Below are 25,126 nucleotides of genomic sequence, written 5' to 3'. Positions count from 1 at the left end.
GAGAATATTTTTGGTGCGTCAAAAAAATGACAGAATTTTCATTTTTGGGTGAACTAACCCTTTAATTTTATAAAGCGACAAGAATACTTTTTGTGCGCAAAAACGAAACGAAATAATGACTTTATTTTTTACTTTTTGTGGACAAAAAGTATTCTCGTCGCTTCATAAAATTAAGGTTGAACCACTGCAGTCACGTCGATGGTCTTTAGCACCTTTCTCGACCGAGTCATATATCGCTCGGATTTTATCAAAAATATCTTAATTTGTGTTCCGAAGATGAACGATCTTACAGCGGTGTGTGTAACGACATGAGGGTGAGTACTTAATGACAATATTTTCGTTTTTGGGTGAACTAACCCTTGCTATTTCCCAAAACTGCTGTTCATTTCTCTCTGTTTAAATCCTTTTAATTAGCAAAAACTCCGCGTGCACCTTTAAATCAGAAGCGAAGCGGTGAGGAGGATCTTCAATGATGAGGACATTGACGCCTCGCGCGCTGTCATTCGCCTCACATGACAGCAGTTTAAGAGAGAGAGAGAGACAGAGAGAGTGCAGTAATGTAAGTATTTTACAGTGTTAGTCCTGTAGAGAGCAGTAGATCGTTTTATTAAATTGTTTTATACGCTCCCTGTGGTACTGTACATGAGTGGGACTGGGGAGGGAGGAGCGATCGTAGTATTTCTCTTCATTTCAAATCCCTGTCGTGGCAGCACGGGCAAGGCAGAGGACTTTTCTCCCCTTCAAACTAAGGGGAAAACCCACCACCAAGAGCCTACGGCACGTCCGAAAGAGCAAACGGAGGACTTTGGGAGGAGGAAACATTAGTTTGAAGGCACGCTGCGGAGGTATCGGCTCACTGTGTGCACTAGTGTCTCCACACTTGCACTGGATACACGAAGCAGGACGTTTTCACTTATCTGCGACTCGCAGGAACCCCGCAATCTTCTTGAAACCCGCCAAACATTCACCCGGTGAGTCGCGCGCTGTGCGTGTTTATTTACTGCTCTCGCGCCTATGCAATATTCGCTCGCGTTCCTCTGCCATACGAAGCTAATTCTAGTGTACGCTAGCTGCATGGTTTGACAGGTCAGCGGTCCTAAAGCTAAAATGATTCATTCCCATGGCTCCTCACTCTAAGACACTAGAGGCTTTTAGTGCACGCGGGCTTTTGCATGTTAGTACGGCTGACATTGCACAGGTTGCCGGCGCGGAGAGTGTCTTGCTGTATGTAGGGCCTAGTTTGTAGCAGGCACATACTGTACCAGCAGACACATTGTAGCCCCCGTCTACTGGTACAGTACAGTGTGCCTGCTACACATACACACACACACACACACACACATACTGAAGCTTGCATGAGTTTTGTGTTGATGGGTTCACTTCAGGTGCTGTTTTTCCAATCTATTCACTGGAAAACATGTGCCCAGAAGATACAGTACCAACAGGTAAATTGGTGAAGAAATGGAAATTTCATTAGTGTGCTCCCTGTGGGAAAAGTTTGTATGAACTGTTTACAGTAAACAGATTATGCACCATACAGTATCAACAGTAGGCTCTCTTATTTTCTTTTTCTTTTGTATTTATGTATTCAAATAGTATGAGCTTGGAAACATATGTATGTCAAAGTGGCAGTCTTTTTAAGACTATATAATATATTACAAGTATCAACTATACAAGACATTTTCCATATTTTGAATTGCTTGAAGATATGGAAACTGCTATTTTGATTAATGTAGTTAGCATTACTTTAAAGTGAGATTTAATGACATTCAAAGTCATTAATATCAATGTGACCTGTTTTTAATAACTAAACAAGTAATTGCTTTTTGAATTGTGCTAGGGAACATGCAATTGACTTTTAAGCATGTGTGAGTGAGCATCAGATATGCTAATGCATGCAGAATGAATACAAGCCACCTGTTGTCATATTAAAATTACATCTTCTGTTATATATCATGGTATATAATTGTAAAGAAAAGGTTGCATAGATTTGATATACTGTAATGTTTCTCATCTAAATGCTCATTTAATTGCTGAATTACTTGTTGGATATTGTAAACAAATATGTATATGTGATATATGTGAGCACATCTTGATAGACTTGAGCTATAAAGCCAGTTAAGGATGAGTTGCAGTCATTGTCCAACAGTAGCTTGGCTTGTTGTGTCAGGCCCTGATGAGTTTTTAATGGGGAGGAAGTGACCTCCCCTGGCCCCTCTCCTAGCAGCCCGCCATACCATGGCCCCTTGCTATATAGGTCAACATTGAGCAGTTATGATAAGTTAAGGTTTTGCAGCTTAAGCTGAAATCCCAGTCAATATGTTGCTAAAGCAGACACTCAAAAAGCATACTGGGCACTTTAAATGGTTTTGAGGTTTGTCAGCCTAACAATGATGGGTTTGCAGTATGAGAATGGTTAGCTTGTGGCCACTTCTATAAACCCATCAGGCACTTGAAAATTCTTGAAGGGTTTTCAATCCTTTGTGTCATATATCAGACGTCCTGATTACTTTGATTTGTTTATTGTTGCCACATCACACCCAACCTCATTCAGCTTTACACCTCAGTTGGCTGATTTTCACTATTTGATTGTATAAGACAGTGAAGCATTTGCGCATTGAAGTATACAAAGCTGAAAACCTTAGCATTGCCGTTTGTGTTTGTGCACTGTGGTGTAAAATAATTTCTAGCGTAAGTAGCGGAGAGAGCACGTGTAGTGTGACCTATAGTTTATCACAACGTACTTTCTCTCACCCTGTATGTGTCATGCAGTTTTATCTAAAACACACACACTAGAAAGCTGATAAATGCATTTTGTAAAACATCAACCAACGTTATCGCTCAGGATTTTATTATTTTTGTAAAATGCTGCAAAATGTTGTACCTTAGATTGCAGCAGTTTACTGTAAATAACATCTGCTTTAAAAGACAATGCCCTGCCTCTTTATATAGTATAATTTAGATTTTAGTGTGGTAAGATAGTATAACCCACCACAATATATGATGTTCTTTTATTGTTTTAAAGGATTGGTTCACTCAAGAATTAAAATTCATTGTTTACTCATCCTCATTTTATTCTAAACCCATGACATTCTTTTTTGAGTGAAAATCCTGGCCTCTTTTCAGTTTAATAAAATTGAGTCAGGACTTGGACATTCAAGCTTAAAAAATGTATGTAAAAACAGCACCATAAAAGTGGTTAATATGATCCATGCACTATATTCCAAGTCTTCTGAAGTCATACTATAAATTTGTGTGACAAAATGATGTAGAGCCTACATCTTTTACAGAGACGTAGACATCTTTACACAGAGACGCGTTTAGCAGTATACGGCAAATTTGTTTATCGTATAGGTGTTTCGTCCAGACGGATCTGGCATTTTGGGAACCTGAAACCGCTATTTTTTGAAACCGTGTCCCAGAGTGGATAAATCTGAAAACGACACCCTTGTGTATATTTTGTGAAAAGAAGATCTCGTCACCCCACGTCTCGACCCTGCGTCGCGTAACGGCAACAACAACAACAACAATAGTGGACTACATGCTTGTGTTCGTGCCGGAGAAGCTACCGAGCCTATTAGCTTTACTAAAATAAAGCTTTATTTGTTTGTACAACGCTCAAGGTTTATGCGCATGCTCCAAGTCGTATTCTTTGTTTTTAGTGTATCTCTGTGGCAGAATTACAGCGCCACATACTGATCTGGCATGTATACTACATCGTTTTGAGTCGGTTTCAGTGGTTTCGTGTGTACGCAGATAAGGATTAGTTGACTTTCAAATTAAAATTTCCTGATAATTTACTCGCCCCCATGTCGTCCAAGATGTCCATGTCCTTCTCTCTTCAGTCGAAAAGACAATTAAGGTTTTTGATGAAAACATTCCAGGATATTTCTCCATATAGTGGACTTCAATGGCCTCCAAACGGTTGAAGGTCAAAATTACAGTTTCAGTGCAGCTTCAAAGCGTTCTACATCCCAGACAAGGAATAAGAGTCTTATCTAGAGAAACCATTGCTCATTTTCTAAAAAAAAATAAAAATTATATACATTTTAACCATAAATGCTCATCTTGAACTAGCTCTCAAGATGAGCATTTATGGTTAAAATGTATATAATTGGGTTCATTTAGTTTTGCCACAACAAAACTAAATGAACCGAACATGTCCCCTCTCGATCACCGTACTAACTGTCCAATGACGGTGAGTGTTACAAGTGAGAGAAGGTTGGCTCTTCAAATTGAGACGAAAGTTAATTGGTTGCTCCCACGTGTGTACTGTCCAATGGCATTTTACTACTTGATTGACAACTGGATAAAGAAAAGCATTTGCCAAATTCTTTTTAAAAAAGCGATTTAAATGCGCATTTAAAAGGATTTTACTAATGTACTTTTTATTGTTTTATTGATCTACATTTTAAAAAATGAATTAAATAACCCGCTTCAAATGTGTCTATTTATTTATACATTCAAAAAAGATTTTTAAAATTTATTGTTTTATTAAACTACATTTAAAATCAGGAATTAAATAAACAACTTTAAATATGTCTATTAATTTGCTCATATAAAGTGATTATTTATATACATTTTATGTTTGAATTATTAAATAAATTAATTGATTAATTGATTTAAGTGGCACTCCTGGTCCTCCATATGAAGATAATAATTATTAATATTGCTCTTATTTATAATAACAACAACAACAATAACAAATCCATTCATACTTTTATTATAACATATATTATATTGTATTATAATATATTATTATTATTAATACTGTATAAGTGGGGTTTCCACAGAGAAAGCATGTCAAATGAGCTCAATTATGTTTAGCACAGCATTCTTTTTATGTGTTGGAGCATTAAAAGGGGTCATGTATAATTTCCTGCTTTTTCTTTTTAAAGATAATTACTGTTTTTTGCCGTAACATAGCCTTGGATTTGCTGTGTGTCATCTGTTACATAATTCATGGCTGCGCTAACCGTGTTAACCTCTTTCTTTGACTGCATTCACAGCAGATGCATAGTGACAGATGCCGAAAACTGAACTTTGACTTTGGTCTAAAACGTTTGCAGAGGGCAGTGCAGCTTCAGTTCTGATAAGCACAACCACTGTCCCATGGAACATGAATTTATCACCACTCAGTATGATCACCCATGAACGCCACCCACCGCTGTTCTGGCCCCTTTGAGATAACGTGTCCCATACAAGCACATGGACCTGCAGGCGCACAGATACACACGCATAGGTTTGTTTGATATTCTCTGTCAGTTTGTTATACAAAAAAAGCTCTCTCTGTCTTTTATTGTCCTTTACTTTCAAGCCAACTCCTATTTGTATTTGATCTTTTTTTGTCTATAGTTTCTGTTATTGGTTTGTTCATGTGGTTTCCATGTCAATGAGGACCAGGGACTTCAGTTGAGATCTGGCCTTTTTACAGAAATGGGCTCCACACAAAAATCGTCCCCCTCGCCTCACACATACACGACCGCAGAGGGTGGCATATGTGCAAGACGAAAGTATATACTAGCCTTTATTAGAACACAGTCTCAAGAGGCGGTTTTTTAAAGCCACACTTCACACTAATTAACAGTCCTAAATCTCAGACAGCCTTTTAATCTGGTCTCAGTGGCTTCCTCCCTGTTGCTTTTTTGGCTCGGAATGTGCTGGTTTATTTTTTTGCATTGGAAATGGTGCAAAAAATGCATTAGATTCAGTGACTGGAGGTACACTCAGCCCAGCATGGAATTAAACTATAGAAAATAACATTGGATGTATGGTCACATATAGGATATAGCCTATATGTGACCCTGGACCACAAAACCAGTCATAAGTCCACGGGTATATTTGTAGCAATAGCCAATAATAAATTGTATGGGTCAAAATTATTTTTCTTTTACGCCAAAAATCATTAGGATATTAAGTAAATTTATTTTGTAAATTTCCTAACGTAAATATATCAAATTTATTTTTGTGAGTGAATATGCATGTAACGTAGTTTGTTGATACGGGAGGAATGAGGCGGGAACCGGCGAACGTTCAACATAACTTTAATATAAAATAAACAAAGAACAAAACGAAAGTATTGACCCTCACGGACGTCTGCCGGCCACACAAACATAATAAAACATAAAATAAAATCCAGGCCCGGTCCTCTCTCGTCCTTCACTGTCATCGCTCCTCCTTTTATGCTTCCGGAGCTCCTCCGTGAGAGATTCGAGGCCGGTGTGATTCGCAGCTGATGCTCATTATCACTCGCGCCGTTCCCTCATGGCTCTCGCCCGCCCTGCTCGTCACAATGCATTGCTAAGGACTTCATTTGGACAACTTTAAAGCTGATTTTCTCAACATTATGATTTTTTTGCACCCTCAGATTTTCAAATGGTTGTATCTCTGCCAAATATTGTCCTATCCTAACAAACCATAAATCAATGGAAAGTTTATTTATTCAGCTTCCAGATTATGTATAAATCTCAATTTCACAAAATTGACCCTTATGACTGGTTTTGTGGTCACATATGTATCTTTTATCTAACAACAAAGTGTGATGAAGTGTAACACGTAACATGCTGAATGTGTTAATAGATTGTATCTCTACAGTATGGATAAAAATGGTTACCTCTAGCCTAATTCCTCCCACTGTGCAAATTTTTAGATTTCTTATGTTAGGTGTGAGAACAACATACATTTCTGTGCTCTTCATGTCCAAATGAGGTGCATAGACAAAAATATCCAAATAGTGAATCATTTCAAAAGAGTTCGCACACTCCACCAAAGATGAAAAAACATCAGATGCGAGACAAAAAACAAAACTTTACTGAAAGTCTGCAGTATAAAAAATAACATTTTTTTTTTTTATATCATTATTATGTCTTATTAGAGTGTTGCAGAATTTATGTAAATTTGTAGGCCAACTTGAAAGTTGGCATCACCCTGGTTCCCTCAACAAAAAGCCAACAGGATATTTCTGTTGAGTTTTGGATTATTGCAGAAAATAAGCTCTGTGACTAACAAAAGTTTGATTTTTACACATTTTATTACACATTTTGAAGCCTAAATGCAGTCGCCTGAAGTAAAAAGATAAAAAGGGTACAAACACACTTCACCAAGGTCGCATACTAAGCTTCTTTCAATATTTATTTAAAAAGTTGAAAAGTTTGATTTAGTATAGTTTGCAAAAGAGTGAGTATAAAGCGGACTAGTGAGTTTTCCTGTATGATGTGATGACATTTAATGTTCCTGACAACCTCTGTAGTCTCATTCAGCCGTTTGTTAGCAACCACATTTTTAAAGACAAATAAAAGCTTAAAAATCACGAGTGGCGGAGACCTTATTTCAGGCATTGACCAAAAGCCCATTCAGAAAAACCCATTGACTTCAGGAAGATGGAACTGAAAGTTCAAAAATGCATCATTCCACATTCCTGCACAATTGTAGTCTTGGAATGGTATGTGATATGTGTCATGGGAGGTGCACAACGCATGTTTTCAGTTTCGGTTGCATTAGATGTTTTGAGTCGCATGTGCACAAATGAGGAATCTTCTGAAAACTTCAAGTCAGATGTATTGATAAAAGGCATTATTCAACAGCAGAAAAATGCATACGTCACCACTTCCATTTTGAGTCATCTTGGGTAATGTATAACTTCTATAGATAGTGTACACTAAAATGGATGACAAGTGAGCTGGCAGAAAATCAAATGCGCTGGGAGTTATGGGAGTGTCACCGTGCTCAGTATTGAAAGTAAATGTAGGTAATGTTTATTTTTCGAGAAACATTATTTGCACTGCCTGAATTGCAGAGCTGCATCTTTTTGTGCATTATATTATATTATAGTATAGTATATTATATTATATTTTATTATTTATATTTTTGCAGATGACCTTGGCATCATTTTGTCTGAGAGGTCTGGGTCATTGAAATGGTCTTGAATCTGATTTCACTATGAAACTTCTACTTTTTAGGAGGTCTTTCTTTTATAAACATTCATGCTTGAGAAATTCAGCTGAACTGCTTCCAGCAGCTGAGGGTTTGGCAGCGCTGTTGTGCCACACCTCTTGATCATTTTCCTTTTATTATGCCTTTGATATTTAGGCCATCAGTTACACCAGATGCCTATTTGTACCACTAAATACCTTCATATACAACAAACCTAGAAAGTATCTGTTGTCATTTATTTTAATGCTGAAATGCCAGCCTGTGATATTTGGACTATGTTGAACTTGCATGTCAGCCCATGCTGTTTGCTGCTTGTATAGTTTGTTTTGTTCAAGGTTTTATAGAAAGAAGTAATGTTGAAAACCCCACTGAGTGAATAGAGATTGTGTTTTTTGTTGTTGTGCGGTTCAGCTGTAGAAAACTGACAGCTCTCTTGCTGCAAGCCAATATGTCTTCCATTAATTTACAGTACATTGTCACAGTTGGATGTAACTCCTGTTTATGGTCACATTTCTGGCATCTCTCAAAGAAAAAGTTCTTTATCTCTCAAGAGGTTTGTGAATGAGGTTTGTGAAAGATAGATGTGTCTGTGTTGTGTCATATAAAGGTGGTGGAAATGTGGGGTTTTCCATTGGAATAGCTCTTGAAATGAACCTTCAACATGTCAGACTGGCCTTTTCTTTGAGAAATAATCCCCCTCCCCAGCAAAATGTAAAATCTTTACTCACCTTGATATTGTCCAAACCTTTATGACTTTTTTTTTTTTCTTATGCAGGTCATAAAAGATATTTTGAGAAATGTTTGTATCCAAACAGTGTTGGTTACCATTGACTTCCGTTGTATGAAAACAACAACAACAACAACAAAAACATCACATTTCTCAATCTCTCTTTTTTTTAAATATATATTCTGCAGAAGAAAAAATAAAAAAAGTGCACTATCCCTTTAAACATTAGTAAGTAAATCATTTGACTAATTACAGCGCAAACCAGTGTGGGCAAATCACTTGATTTGATTTTGAGTTGAGTTTGCAGCATACTCTTTCTACGGTTTGGAGCCATTTCTTACAGCAAGGCTTGACTGCATGAAGCCTCCAGCAGCGGGCTTAGGATTGATCTCGGCAGCTTGCCGCACCTGCAGATAATGTGTGATATTCTGTGAAAAAAGGAAAGAGGGTTGAGAACTGAGGTGAGATTTCATAATGGAGACTGGTAGAGATCACATCTTCAGATTACATACACTGACAGAGGATTCAAGAGGCCTGCATAAAGGGAACAGGAAAATCAACATCACAACTGCTCTGTTTGTTGCTTCTGCTGCCTTGAGTTTACTATCATTTGTCAACTTGTCCAGGTCACGATCTCCCTGGATCCCTGGAACACCTGTTGCTTTTTTCCCCCTATTGTTTCCTCTTTGGTGTGACCAAGCAAACCTATGGATATTTTATATAAACCTATTGTATTTGAATATTTGGTCTCATAAAAAAAAAAAAAATTCGATTATTTGTTTATTTAAATTAAGTTTAGTTTAGTTGAAAAAATTAAACAATGTGCATAAACAAAACAAAAAATTGACAGAACAAAAGCATTTTTATTCAGACAGAGTGAACAAAAAAAGAAAACGGTAATAAAGCAGACTGTGCCAATTATCGTGCAGAACATTCATATACATTTGAGTCAGCATATGATTATGGTGTTTATATTGTTTCACATTCTCATGTTGAAAAAGAAAATATGCTTCGTGAGATTTGGCGTCTCAGTCTGATAACAAAAAGGCCGGCTGCAGGGAAAACGTTATCCACCGACACAGGCGTTGCACAGAGGTTTCTTACAGAACATTGTGTTCTCTGTTCTTAAACGTATCTCCCTTAATGAAACAAGTGAATGCAGTGATGGACTGTTGCCTTTCCTCATTCAACTGGTCAATAACAATGATTCTGTTTAAATTTCATGTGATTTCTCATTGTGGTGGTGATATTATGACAACTCAGTTTCACCTGACAACGTTTGCACATGACATGTTGATTCATTTGATCAGAAGTAATTCCATTTTGTAAGATCATTTAGTAAGATCATTTTGATCAAGTAATTCCACTACATTAATGGGTTCAAGTGTACTACAAGTGGTAACTAAATACATTTTTTTAAACAGAGATAGTATGATAAAAGCAAATTTTAGTTCATATTCATGGTGTCTCAAAATAGCACAGTTGAGTACACTTAGATGTTCTTTAGATTATCTTAAGAAGTACTAAAGAAGAATTTTTAGTATATTAAGTACAAAATTAGTGCGTGAAAATGGAGCACTTTAAAGGATTAGTTCACTTTCAAATAAAATTTTCATGATAATTTACTCACCCCATGTCATCCAAGATGTTCATGTCTTTCTTTCTTCAGTCGAAAAGAAATTAAGGTTTTTGATGAAAACATTCTCCAAATGGTTGAAGGTCAAAATTACAGTTTCAGTGCAGCTTTAAAGGGCTTTAAACGATACCAGACAAGGAATAAGGGTCTTATCTAGCGAAACGATCGGTCATTTTTGAAAAAAATGTAAATGTATATGCTATATGCTTTATGCTTTAAAAAATGAGCGCCTTCCAAGTGGTTCCGCCAAAACCGCACTTTCGTATTCTTCAAAAAGCTTGAAAGCTTCCGGTAGCTCGTGAAAATAACAGAAATATGAGTACAAAAATACATTACATTTCTCCAGTCTTTATACTGTATTTATTTTTATGTTATTTTCTGGAGCTGCTGGGACAGACAGATAAAGGTAAATAGCCCACATTATCTCTGAGTCTGTAAACGGCCGTTAACAAGAGGCCAGAGATGCTGAAGACGGACGCGAAGGAGCAGCTCACTGTTCGCGATGCTCGAAATATAGGAAGAAAATATAAATATTGAATTAGGGTTGAAGGATTATGAATTCATCTCTAAAAGGAGATCAGTCTTCAGGAAGATTTCGATGGCAATGGCATTTTATTTTCCTCTTACCTCCGAATAAAGTAGCTAATTATTAGCGCATTTCAGCTTTGTTTACAGCGGTAACCAAGGAAACGCTGTATCACTGCTGCTCCATAAGCGCCACCTGCTGTCAGAGAGTGAATTTGCATCTCATTCAGCCTGCTGTTTTTGTTTCATGCTTTTTTGTGTGTGTACCATTTATAATTTCACAAAGATAAAGTCAGACCGTTCTGTTTTTGCTGTAAATCTTGAAATTAAATCTAATTCAAATAAAAAACAACTGCAACGTGCGTAGAATCTTTGTTTGGATTGTGATTAAAAAGCAGTGGTTCCCTCTAATTTGAAATGGCTATGTATTTTTGTTTATTATAATAATATTAATAATAAATATCTGCAACCAGTATCAGAATCGGCCAATTTGCTTGTAAAAATAAATAAATAAATCAGAATCTACATTGTCCATGAAAAATATACTAAATAGGCCTACAATCTGGGCTGTCTTTTTCTATCAAGTAGATCTTGTCTTTCAAAAAGGTCGAGGTCAGGGATCTTGGGCTTAAAAAGGTTGGTGACCACTGATATAAAGCATATACATTTACATTTTTTTACATTCAAAATGACCAATCGTTTCGCTAGATAAGACCCTTATTCCTCATCTAGTATCGTTTAAAGCCCTTTGAAGCTGCACTGAAACTGTAATTTTGACCTTCAACCGTTTGAAGTACATTGAAGTACACTATAAGGAGTAACAATAATCTAAACTAATATCCTGGAATGTTTTCATCAAAAAATTATTATTATTTTTTTTTTCGACTGAAGAAAGAAGGACATGGACATCTTGGATGACATGGGGGTGAGTAAATTATCAGGAACATTTTATTTGAAAGTGTACTAATCCTTTAAGTACATTATGGAAGTGTACTTTTTTCACCTGGGTGTTTGTCTTGATTACATTTTCTAGTTTGTTAAATATATGGAGAAAGGTTTGTGTGCATTTTGTGCTGGCTCTTGGTGTGAACTGTGTAGAAAGATATTAGAGAGATATTGCAGGATGTAATGATGCTGTAGGTTATGGCCTCACTTTGCAACATTCGGCATGTTTCATCTCTGGAATGCTGCTGATAGTCAAGCCACATTAACTTCAACAGCTACTAAACACGAGGTTTTCTGGATCAGGATCTCGTTAAGGAGAGTTCTCTGCCCACTGTTTTGTGGGACAAAGTGTGCTGTCATCACAACTGTTGTGTGGAGATAATGTCATACAATCTTCATTTCTAACTTTAGTCATATTCATAGACTGGCTAGTTCAAGAGTGTGCATTGTCCCATCCTACATTCAAATAACCAAATATGTTAGCATCTGCCCATGCTATACTACAACAATATGTTAAACTGTCATTTAAAAGTTTGTGGTCGGTAAGATTTTTTAAATAATTTTTTTAAGAAATGTATTGTTCACTGAGGCTGTATATTAATATTAAGCAACACGTCTTGCTTTTTATGACAGTCATGGTGCATGATTTGTCTGATTTGGATGTTAAGTTTAGGTTTTTAAGGAGGGTGAATGTTTTTAATGCATCGTTGCTGAATAAAAGTATTAATAAAAGTATTTTAAAAAAAAATCGTATTGAACCAAAACCCTGTGTATATAAAACAATATTGTTAAGCCTCTGTTGTTCATGGTAAAATTACTTTTAAATATATTTAATATTCAGTGCTTGATTCAATATTTATTATGCAATGCTTGAACCACGATTCTTCCAAATTCTTGTTCTTGAGAAATAGAGTGGTGAGTATTTCTGAGTTAAAAAAGCCTGAACACTGTTGCATGGCATGGATTTGTACAAGGCCAATGGTTGTGTTGTAGTGGGCTGTGATTCATGGGAATGAGAGGAGGGAGATGGCATGGCATGGAGACCCCTCGCTGAATGACCCTGAACCAGTGAAACTTGAAGCAGCTGTGTAGAGAGCAGCCAAGTAGTTTCGTGAGCTGACCCACCCGTAAGAAACCATAGAGTCATAAACTTTTTTTTCCCACACTTGATTCCGTTGCTTGGTTTGAATATGATTCCATGCTTCTTCCCTTCCCCCACAGGTCTCTTTTCACATTGTACTTTTGGGTTTGAATGGCGGTACGTTTACGTCATCTCTGTAAGTTCAACTGTGAGTACTAGTGGCAGCTGTTTTCTACTGTAAACACTAGGTACTAGGTAATGAGGAGAAGCATTTATCACAAGGATTTATCACCAAAATTTTAAAAAATAAAGACACGTGTAGAATGTGAGCTGCTCCACCTAGGTGATTTATTCAGTAACAAGCAGTAATGAGTAGAGGAGTAACGATACATTGTTATATCGATATATCGATATAAAAATGTGACAATATGTATTGGTGATGTAAATGATATGATTTGCGATTATAGAGTTAGTTCTATCCAAGACTACTGTATTTATAAGGATTTATTTATCCAAATATATAAATTGTCATCATGCACTCACCCTCATGTCTTTTCAAACCTATAACATTTTCGTTCAACTTCCAAACACAAATGAAGATATTTTTAATGAAACCTTGTGATTAAAACTGTGATTGATTGCATTGATCATCTGAAGTGACAATGCAAACATCATTTAAATCACCATTTAGCCGAGTTTTAGTAGTATGATTATTCAAAGCGTTTTAGATGGTTTATTCATAAAGAAATGCGTTAATGCTTTAAGTGTGACCGCAAGCATGTAAAGATGCAAATTACACTTCATTGGTTGTTCAGGATGGATTTTACACCAATTTTGAACCATGCACTAGACTAGGGCTGCATGTTTAATTGGAAATAAAACGCCCCAAAATCACCTTATGCGTTAGGGCATGCAACGTCAACTGGCGGCCCGCGGGCCAAATCCGGCCCGCCAGAGATTTCCATCCGGCCCCCAGAATAATACTGAATTCAGGAATAGCCTTGTAAGAGGAAAAAAGTTTAGGGCTGGTCCAAATACCATTTTTTGAGCTTCGAAGCTTCGGTAGTAATGAACATCGACTCTTCGGAGAGAGGGGCTGAACATATTTTTCTCTCTAATAAAGGCAGGAATCTGTGTCTGTATGTCCGTTTGCATTTTTATTATTTCGAGAACCGTTCATCCAATCGACTTCACAAGGCAGTGCAGTGTCACATTTGGTGCAATATAGATGGACACGCGAGACGCGACACATTCAGAATTAATAAACTTTTAGTAAACTACAGTCAGAACAGCGCGAGCGGGAAGCGGCGCACCTCACACGGGCAGGGCTTATGCTCCGAGAACGGACACTGCACTAGTGATATAAAACGCACACACACAGGTCTGTTAAATTAAGCAATACTTTTAAGGTAGTCTAATATTTTTCTGACTAACAAATTGGCACAGTAAGGGTAGATTTAAATAAAGAAAAACGAAATTTAAATAAAGAAAAAACGAAATTTAAATAAAGAAAAAACGAAATTTATATAAACAAAAACGAAATTTAAATAAAGAAAAAACGAAATTTAAATAAAGAAAAATGAAATTTAAATAAAGAAAAACGAAATTAAGTTAAATTAAAACGAGATTAATTTAGATTGATAATAACGGGTAAAAATGCTAATACATTTTGTTTCTATTATTGTATTTTCCACAGTGTCAAAGCAACAAAACACAAGCTCAGACATGCACTTCGGTCCGTACAAACTCCGCTGTTCTGAACACTCCCGTTGCTGGAACACGCGTCGGTTCTATTTCTAGCATGCACGCGTTTTCCACGTGGCTCGAGCGCGCCTGAGACGCGTGTCTCAGTGTGCAAACTCCAACCTGTTAAATATGGGAGCCGAAATAAAAACGGACACGCCACGCAGCTGAGACGCTCACGCAGCCAGTGTGTCGCCGGCCTTATTCAAGGGGGAATGAGAATCGTTTCGCGGGGGATCCCAGGTGTGCAAAAAATAAAAATAAAAAAATATTCGAATGTCAAATTTTCAAATCGAATACCAACCCACCGAACGAATATTCGAATATTCGGGTCCGTTCCATATTTATTTATTTTTAAATCTAACGAAAAAAAAAAAACCCTTCTGAAAAGTAGCTTGTGCCATAGCCTGCCTTCAGTCAAGAATGACGATAAACGCGTTCTCTCATTGAACATCTTTTATTGTTTCACGTGCTCATTTTTTCACAAATGTCAAAATTTTCCTTGCCTGGGATTTGCGCACAATTGCGTGACAGTGATGGACAGCTTGACAGCCTCACAAATATGAAGCCTAAAATATCGCTATCGCCCCCTGGTGGCTTGCTGCAGTACAGGTAATATGTAAAAAATAAAATAAATTTGGAATTAGAATTAGTATATCAAATAATAACATATTAGGATACAATTCGAATTTTATTTTATATTACGAGTATCTGGCCCTTACAGTGTCTGCAGAGAAAAATTCTGGCCCTTGGACAAATATAGTTGATGACCCCTGCGTTAGGGCGATTGTCAAAAAGCAAAGACTGTGACTTAATAAATATATGTGCTGCATGTTTCGGAGTGAAGCACGGTGCTTTGCTTTTTTATATACACATGAGCTGCTCATGATCTGGTGTTTTCAGAGTATAACTTGCAAACTCCTTTGTGCATTTGTTCTGAGTTTGGGTTATTTATAACGTGCATTTGGCAACACACATCAACCATCTACCCAAACTTGTATTGAGAAGCACTTATAAAACAGCTGTTGTCAACAAAAGAGAAGCTTGAAGGGCTCCTTGCAACTTTCTGCCAAATCTTGATGATTTAATGAAGAAATAATGAATAAAATTAATAAATAAATAAAAATATGTTTTTAATAATATATAAGGAAAATCAAATTTTTTTTAGTTTTGTCATTCTGCCCTAAACTAGACCATCTTTTGAAGTCTTGCAGTTCCCTTGGCGGGCTTTCACACCAACCAAACAAAATAAACCCTGACACCAAACTCAGGTCTGCCAAAAACTCTAGTGAGAAAATGCAGTAATGCCCACACACAATATCTACACAGTCTGACAGATGCATTCAAATTATGTAACCATTATATAACCAATTTAGTTATTTATTTTAGTCAATATAGCATATGATGTTGTCAGTTTAGTTTTCGGTAACCAAACAGTTGATGGGCGCCATTGACTTTCATAGTTTTTTTTTTTTCTTTCAGTGGGGCCCATCAACTGTTTGGTTATCCATATTCTTCAAAATATCTTCTTTTGTGTTCATCAGAAGAAAGAAAGTCATTCAGGTTTGGAACACCTTGGAAGTTGGAACAAACTCAGTTTGGAACAAATGATGACAGAATTTTCATTTTTGGGTGAAAAGTAACATTTTAAACAATATCTCAATGAACACAATAACAATTTCCAAAATGTTGACAAGTCTAAGTTTAATATAACAATCTGTTTAACTTATAACATGAAAGTAAGGTTAATAATATAATTTAGATTACACATTTTTCAGTTTTACTCAAATTAGGGTGATGCAAAAATGAGTACACCCCACAACAAAAACTACTACATCTAGTACTTTGTATGGCCTCCATGATTTTTACATGACAGCACCAAGTCTTCAAGGCATGTTGGCGACATTTTGCAACATCTATCTTTTTCCATTCTTCAAGAATGACCTCTTTTAGAGACTGGATGCTGGATGGAGAGTGATGCTCAACTTGTCTCTTCAGAATTCCCCATAGGTGTTCGATTGGGTTCAGATCAGGAGCCACTGAATCACTTTCACCCTGTTCTTCTTCAGAAATCCAACAGTGGCCTTAGATGTGTGTTTAGGATCATTGTCATGTTGAAAAAGTGCACGACGACCAAGGAGTGATGGTAGCATCTTCTCTTTCAGTATAGAGCAGTACATCTGTGAATTCATGAAGTCATCAATGAGATGCAGCTCTCCGACACCAGCAGCACTCATGCAGCCCCACATAAGGACACTTCCACCACCATGTTTCACTGTAGGCACCATGCATTTTTCTTTGTATTCCTCACCTTTGCGATGCCATACAGTTTTGAACCCATCAGTTCCAAAAACATTTATCTTGGTCTCATCACTCCAGAGTAGGGGTGTAACAATACATTGATATAGATCGATACATCGATCTAATGTCTAAAAAAATCGATACCTGTGGGCTAATTATAGAGGCACCTTTGTTTTAACACTCTCCACATTTTCACACAATATCAGTCTATGCATTATCGCCAACGCGTGCATTCTCATTTAAACTACCTTTCAGAACTTGTGAAAGACACTCGGGACAGTTGATGGAACTGTCACTGAAAGAGTATGGTCGATAAACTGCCGCATAGGAGCGCCGCGCACTGTGACTCTGTGTTGCTTCAAGCGCATCATTCTGCACACGGGATGCGCGCAAGTGCTTTGTTCCGCTCTGTATTAGAGTCTTTATAATACATTTGCACAATGAAAGAATATTAATAGCCTGTCTTGTTTTGTCCTACCTATAATATGTTGTTGCTTCATTAAAAACCTGCGCTATACATTTAAAAGAAATGTCTTTTAATTATGTGTGTGTGTGTGTGTGTGTGTGTGTGTGTATGTATTCCTTGTTTATCAGTTTTTTGACATTACACATTTTAGCACAGAACTAAAATACTTTCTTCACTGTTGTCATGTCATAAGCTGTCATTAGATTACTGTGTGAATTTTTTATTTGTGGATGTCCCAATCAGGGTTCAGGATGTGAAATTTTATTTTGTTATATATTTTGGTTGCAGTTGTGAGTTAATAAAAATTTAACTGGTTGTGTAAAATAGGCTCAAAATATCGAAATATTGATCGAATCGAATCGTATCATAATCGTATCATAGAACTTTTTGAGGTATCGGAAAATAACGAATCGCTGGCTATGAGAATCGATATTGTATCGAATCGTGATGAACTGTCCGATTTACACCCCTACTCCAGAGTACAGAGTCCCAGTATTCTTCACCTTTGTCAGCATGGGCTCTGGCAAACTCTAGGTGGGCTTTTTTGTGCCTGGGCTTTAGGAGAGGCTTCTTTCATGGACGGCACCCATGCATGCTATTCCTCTACAGTGTACGCCGTATTGTGTCACGGGAAATAGTCCCCAGTTTGGCGTTCTACTATGTCGATTTTCTTCAACCCTTCTCATCAGAAGACGCTCATGTCGAGGTGTTAACTTCCGTGGACGACCTGGATGTCTCTGTGAGATGGTTGCAGTTCCATCTTTTTTACATTTTTGTACCACTTTTGCTACAGTATTCTGACTGATAAGTAAAGCTTTGCTGATCTTCTTGTAGCCTTCACCTTTCTGGTGTAAAGAAATTATTTTCTTTCTCAGGTCTTGTGACATTTCTCTTCCATGTGGTGCCATTGCTGACAGCATGAAATGGGAAGGGGTTCTAACACCCTTTTATAGTCAACTGTCTGCTGGACACCTGTGTAATGAATAATTAGACTCACCTGTGGTTGAATTCTTATTAAATTAGACATTTGTAGTCTAAAATTTAGCTTTGCTCCAGAGACTTTCAGTGGGGTGTACTCATTTTGCATCACCCTACTTTTGAGTAAAACTGAAAATTTTGTTCTCCAAGTTATATTATTAATCTTACTTTCATGTTATTAGTTAAACAGATGCTATATAAAACTTAGTCTTGTCAACATTTTGGAAATTGTTTTTGTTCATTGAGATATTGTTTAAAATGCTACTTTTCAAAGGGGGTGTACTCATTTACGCTGAGCACTGTATGTGTTTCCAAATGTGCAGTAGGAATGGCTCTGTACACCTGGCTGAGGTATGTGGCATCCCGTCACATGCAGATCGGCCATCCTTGACCCAGTTCAATTTCAAACCGGTGTTTAATAAGATAAGAGGAGCTGTGGACTGTAACATGAATGTTGTTGATGTAAGGCTCGTCTTTAATAACGGCCCGGAGCTTTAGGTCATTGCCTTCTTGTGACCATTAGACCGTAAACGATTTCAGACGTTGACATCAAAAGACACAGTCGTGGCTGCGGTATCCCATCAGTTGAAATTAGGCCACAAAAAAAAAAAAAAAAGAATGTAAAAAGGAGCATATAGCCATCCCATGATGACCTGATAGCACAGAAGGTAAGAGTCATCCATTTATAGCCGTCATAATTTCCTTGCATGTTTCTAGAGCAAACATCTGCAGCAGGCAGCTTGGTATGTCTGCCTGAAAGCCAGAGCCTTGCTCATCTGACTTTAACAAGTGGTAAAAGTAAAGGGGAAAAATAGGTCATGCCTTTGAGAAGCAATACTTTATCTGAAAATGAAAAAGGTGTCAAGCGTTAGCTGGCTCACTCTCTGGCTGCTGTACAGAGTAGAGACGGGAGAGCTGTTTGACTTGGCATGCAGACTGGGCCCCATTTTGGCTTCCACCCCAGCAGATCAATCTCTAACTTTTTTTCTCTCTCTGTGTGAAAGCTTTTTCTATTGCTTTTTTATTTTGTCTTGAGGCTGTTCAATCAAATCAGAAATAAACAGAATATAACTTTGACAAAAAAAGTGAACATTACTTAGAGAAAAGGAGTTGTGTTGTGATTGAAGGGCTGGTTGATACATCAGGTAGTCACAATATATATTCACAGAGATTGCATATTGCAATAATTGAACGGTTCCTAATTGACTTTTAATGTTTCCTAAAAACCGTTTCATAAGAACAGTTTTGTGATCTGTCCCTGTCTTGCGCCAAGCGTGTTAAATAGTGATGTGCTTACATGAATTCTTTACTGAAACACTAAAACTGAAATTAAAGTTTTTATTTAGCCGAAAGCCGAAACCAAAAATAATATTTTGGGTCATTGAACTTAGTATGCTGTTCAGGGTGCTTTGTTCTAAGGTGATAAAATAAACCAATTGTGCTAAAGCTCTTTGCATTGAGACGCCAGTGTTTCATCCAACCAAATTTTACATATTGCAAAATTGCTGACACGGTCAAAGCGTGTCATTCAAGAAGCCCTAATTAAACATTAATGTTTCAGACAATGGTTTTGGCTCTCAAACGATTTTGACGAAAACCGAAAATTCTTTTTTTTTTTTCTTCCAGTTTTGGCTTCAGTTTTGGCTTTTTTCAGTTTTGGATGCACCTGAAATATTGGTGCGTCATTAGTGTTAAGACTAGTGTCCGTTTCAGTGAATTGATTCATTATTCTGATTCAGCGTCATCACTCACGCTGCATTCACACAGGGTGTCAGCGTTAATCCTTCTCATTTACTTTGAATGGGTGACGTCATGCGTTGTTGAACTGAATTGTGGGAATTTGAAGATTTCTCAAATTTTCAAGCGCCAATGCAGGCGTCAGCCAATCAGATCGCCTTATGCAAACACTCTAGAGCAGTCGCTAGCGAATTACACCGAAAAGTAATGTGGCTGTTATCACAACGGTCGCGTCAACACAAGCTTCAGACACGGTCTCCATCAAGCGTTGACGCTGATGCCCCGTGTGAATGCAGTGTTAATGTTCACTGAAGTTACTTTTCAAAGCTGAATATCAAGATGTTCAATATTTTCAAAAGCAGCCAGTAATTCAAATATGGTTGACACAAATTACATTTATTAATGTTGCAAGTGCGTTGGGGTCCTTTTAATTACACATTTTTTGTACACATTTTTACCCAATCAGTGATGTCTGGGGGCATTTTGACTTCACACAAAAACATTGCTGAGGGTTAATGTAATAATTTGAGGTCATATTTTCTTGTACCTTACTTAGTTTATTTGTGTTCAGGATGGACAGATGAATTTGAGTTGTCTTTGACTTCAACAACAAACAATATGTAAAACATTTTCTCCTCAGTTTAAAAAGTTGACAAGTTGCTTTTGCATTGTTTTTCCTCTGTGACCCATTTTTGTGTTGTAACCCACCAGTTAAGAAGCACTGCTATAGTTAGCCATGGGATTTTACATGTGGTGCTCCAGTCCAGCAGACACATTTTCCACAACAGTCGTAAAGCGGCTGCCAGTTTATGTGCTCATTTGTCAATAATACATTACGGGATGGCCATCTGTGTCAGCTTCCAAATAGAGCACATACAGGTGCTGGTCATATAATTAGAATTCTATTCAAAAAGTGAAACTTGTATATTATATTCATTCACTACACACAGACACATTTCTTTTAATTTTGATGATTATAACTGACAACTAAGAAAAACCCCAAGTTCAGTATCTCAGAAAATTAGAATATTGTGAAAAGGTTCAATATTGAAGACACCTGGTGCCACACTCTAATCAGCTAATTAGCTCAAAACACCAGTAAAGGTCTTTAAATGGTCTCTCAGTCTAGTTCTGTAGGCTACACAATCATGGGGAAGACTGCTGACTTGACGGTTGTCCAAAAGATGACCATTGACACCTTGCACAAGGAAGGCAAGACACAATAGGTTATTGTAAAAGAGACTGGCTGTTCACAGAGCTCTGTGTCCAAGCACATTAATAGAGAGGCGAAGGGAAGGAAAAGATGTAGAAAAAAGTGTACAAGCAATAGGGATAACCGCACCCTGGAGAGGATTGTGAAACAAAACCCATTCAAAAATGTGGGTGAGATTCACAAAGAGTGGACTGCAGCTGGAGTCAGTGCTTCAAGAACCACTACGCACAGACGTATGCAAGACATGGGTTTCAGCTGTCGCATTCCTTGTGTCAAGCCACTCTTGAACAACAGACAGCGTCAGAAGCGTCTAAAGACAAAATGGACTGGATTGCTGCTGAGTGGTCCAAAGTTATGTTCTCTGATGAAAGTAAATTTTGCATTTCCTTTGGAAATCAGGGTCCCAGAGTCTGGAGGAAGAGAGGAGAGGAACACAATCCACGTTGCTTGAGGTCCAGTGTAAAGTTTCCACAGTCAGTGGTGGTTTAGGGTGCCATGTCATCTGCTGGTGTTGGTCCACTGTGTTTTCTAAGGTCCAAGGTCAACGCAGCCGTATACCAGGAAGTTTTAGACCACTTCATGCTTCCTGCTGCTGACCAACTTTATGGAGATGCAGATTTTGTTTTCCAACAGGACTTGGCACCTGCACACAGTGCTAAAGCTGCCAGTACCTGGTTTAAGGACCATGGTATCCCTGTTCTTAATTGGCCAGCAAACTCGCCTGACCTTGACCCCATAGAAAATCGATGGGGTACTGTGAAGAGGAAGATGTGATATGCCAGACCCAACAATGCAGAAGAGCTGAAGGCCACTATCAGAGCAACCTGGGCTCTCATAACACCTGAGCAGTGCCACAGACTGATCGACTTCATGCCACGCCGCATTGCTGCAGTAATTCAGGCAAAAGGAGCCCCAAAAGTATTGAGTGCTGTACATGCTCATACTTTTCATGTTCATACTTTTCAGTTGGCCAAGATTTCTAAAAATCCTTTCTTTGTATTGGTCTTAAGTAATCTAATTTTCTGAGATACTGAATTTGGGATTTTCCTTAGTTGTCAGTTATAATCATCAAAATTAAAAGAAATAAACATTTGAAATATATCAGTCTGTGTGTAATGAATGAATATAATATACAAGTTTCACTTTTTGAATGGAATTAGTGAAATAAATCAACTTTTTGATGATATTCTAATTATATGACCAGCACCTGTATTTATGCACATCTGTGTGCAGCTAGTGAATCTGCATATATTGACAGTCTGTGTGAATCTGTCAGAGAGAAAGAGAGCTTCTTTTTATCATCGGGTAGTTTTAAAGCTGTTTTATTACAATTCTTTTATTTCAGCTTTTGACATATAAATGTATTGGATTTTTATAGTCTGTCTGCAGTCTCATCTCATCTGATCTCATGCTTGTTCATTTGAATTTTAAATGAACATTTCAGAAGGTGCAGGGATTTTGGTAAGTGTTGCTTTAAAGTCGACATGAAATGGAAGTTGTGATATATATGTATATCCTAATGAAACGGCTACTCGAACAAGAAAATAAATGAAGGGTAGGACTTCATTTTGTCAATTGGGAATTGACAAAATTGGTTTGCTATTGCTGTGTGAGTGACAGGTTGTCCCGCCCTCATGCCAGTAAACACATAATCAGAGAAGAGAAGCTGCTGCAAGAGGGAGGGGAAATTATTTTGCTTTGCACATGTTGATGGCATATATATATATATATATATATATATATATATAAAAATAATATTCCACATCATTTTTTGGTTCATTTGGGAAAATTGCTCAGAGAGCAATGCAAAATCACATTTAAAAAAAAAAAAAGTCAAGAAATCATTAAGTAAAAAGGGGAAAACATTTGAAAGACATTGATATATTGAATTTGATACATGCATAGGTTTGTATCATGTAGTGTGTCATTTCAAATAATGTACTTCATGTAATAAGATTTCACTCCGTACGAAACTTCAAAAAGCTCTTTCTTCTTTTTTCTTTCTTCTTCCTTCTTCTTTGTTCTTCTTCTTTCTTCTTCTAAAATGAATTGCATTTTTGAGGGCCTAAACATGCTCAAACTCATGAAACTTTGCCCACGCATCAGAAGTGGTGAAAATTTTCGTCTGATATGGGTTTCAGAATTGGGTGTGGCAAAATGTCTCAATAGCACCACCTATAAATTTTCAACTAAGTGCCCCTTGCGCTATGTTTCACGTACAAGTATGAAATTTGGTACACACATGTAACATACCTACAAAAATGTCTCCAATTAACTTTGCAAAATTTGTGCAATTTTTGCCCTTTCCAGACGTTGTACTTTAATAAACTCCTACTAGAGCTTTAATCAGATCAACAACATTATATTTACTATTGTAATTACCATAAACTCTGCATAATTACATGCAACTAACCCTAAACCAAACCCTAATCCTAAACCTACATGTAGTTAAATATTATTATTACTCAGTACTTAAATGTATAATTACACTGTAAGATGGACACCTTAAAATAAAGTGTAACCAAATGTTTTTAGATATTCTATAGATTTTTAATATTCAATTATGCAAAACAGGATTTTTTTTGATGAGTGGGTGGGGCTAACCAGTGTGTTAGCAGAAATACTGTAGAAAAAACAACACTCCCATTTACATGGAAGGGCTTAATCACATCACTCCTGTTATGGATGTGGTGTTAAGTTTTTCATTCATAGGTCTGTTTTAGAGTGCTCTTCAGAACTCTAAAACAGTTTTTCACTCTTTTGCTCTGGTAGAGGGAGAGTAGAAGTTTTGCTGGTGCTTTGCTCTCAATAAAGGCAGAAAATCTCTTCAGTAAACCTGATTTTCCTGTAGACAGGATATTCTGCTTTCACTGGCTGTTCCTTACACTTAAGATCCCACAGTATCACCTGGGATATGGGGAAAAGGCTGTTTGTGAACCCTCTTCTGGGAATAATGCAGCAGTGGCTTTAAGTCGTTCCTCTGTAGGCGGCTGTGTGAATCAGGGCTCAGGTTAGGGGAACGGCTTGGATGGCTTTATTTCCACAGTTGAGCCGTTTTTTTTTTTTTTTTTTTTCTGGCCAGTATCTGATGTATTTTATTTATCCCTCACTGGACACAGTGAAGAAGGCTTAGTTGGGATTAACATGGGAATCGGATGAATGTCCATACACCAGTGGGCGGGCCAATGTGGGCAGGCAAGTAAGACACTGTTTTTAGTGGACGCGTGACATGCAACACAGTCTGAATTGTTTAGTGCTTTCACCCTTTTCTGTATTGCTATATCTGTGCCACCACTGCTGAAGCATAATTCTGAATCGGAGCAGAAATAATTTCTATATAAAGTCAATGTTGTTATTGATAAAACTATTAAAAAAAGAAAGAAAGAAAGAAATCAGTGAACTTAAAAAAAAAAAAAACAATTTAAATGAGAAAATTTAGAAATGTTACCTTGGCAACAGGGGAAAAAAAGCTAAGTATAGAACCCCCCCCCCCAAAAAAACCCCTCTAAAAAACGAATATAAAATATATATAAAAGCTTATTCATAATATTAATAAATATTTTAATAAAATAAAATAAAATAATAAATAAAATAATATAAGACTGATGTGAGTTTGCAGTTTGCATTGAATTTACTGTGAAATAATGGCAAAAAAAAAAAAAAAAAAAAAAATCTGTAGTTGTTGAGTTCTTTGAGCAAAAGAAAACATATAATGTGACCAGTGTGGTCAGATTAATGCATCATTGACTCTTATGAACCAGTTCTTTTTAGTGAATCAAAATCGTACTGTGTGACCAGTGTAGCCTAGTTCCTTAAACAGTTGACACTTATGGACCAGTTCT

The 25,126-nt window shown here is 37.1% G+C and overlaps 1 protein-coding gene across 1 annotated transcript in view; it reads left to right on the top strand.

The window, feature by feature from the left end:
• Positions 1-606: 606 nt before the first annotated feature.
• The window catches only part of thrab (thyroid hormone receptor alpha b), a 165,867-nt gene continuing 141,347 nt past the window's right edge, over positions 607-25,126 (top strand). Inside the window, exon 1 of the mRNA XM_048171435.1 lies at positions 607-971. The gene's annotated coding sequence lies outside the window, so the exon portion shown is untranslated. The remainder of the gene's footprint in view (positions 972-25,126) is intronic.

The sequence above is a fragment of the Megalobrama amblycephala genome, linkage group LG20 (assembly GCF_018812025.1).
Source record: "Megalobrama amblycephala isolate DHTTF-2021 linkage group LG20, ASM1881202v1, whole genome shotgun sequence".
Classification (NCBI taxonomy): Eukaryota; Metazoa; Chordata; class Actinopteri; order Cypriniformes; family Xenocyprididae; genus Megalobrama; species Megalobrama amblycephala.
The sequence above is the reverse complement of the archived record's forward strand: the minus strand, read 5'-3'. Positions and strand labels throughout refer to the sequence as shown.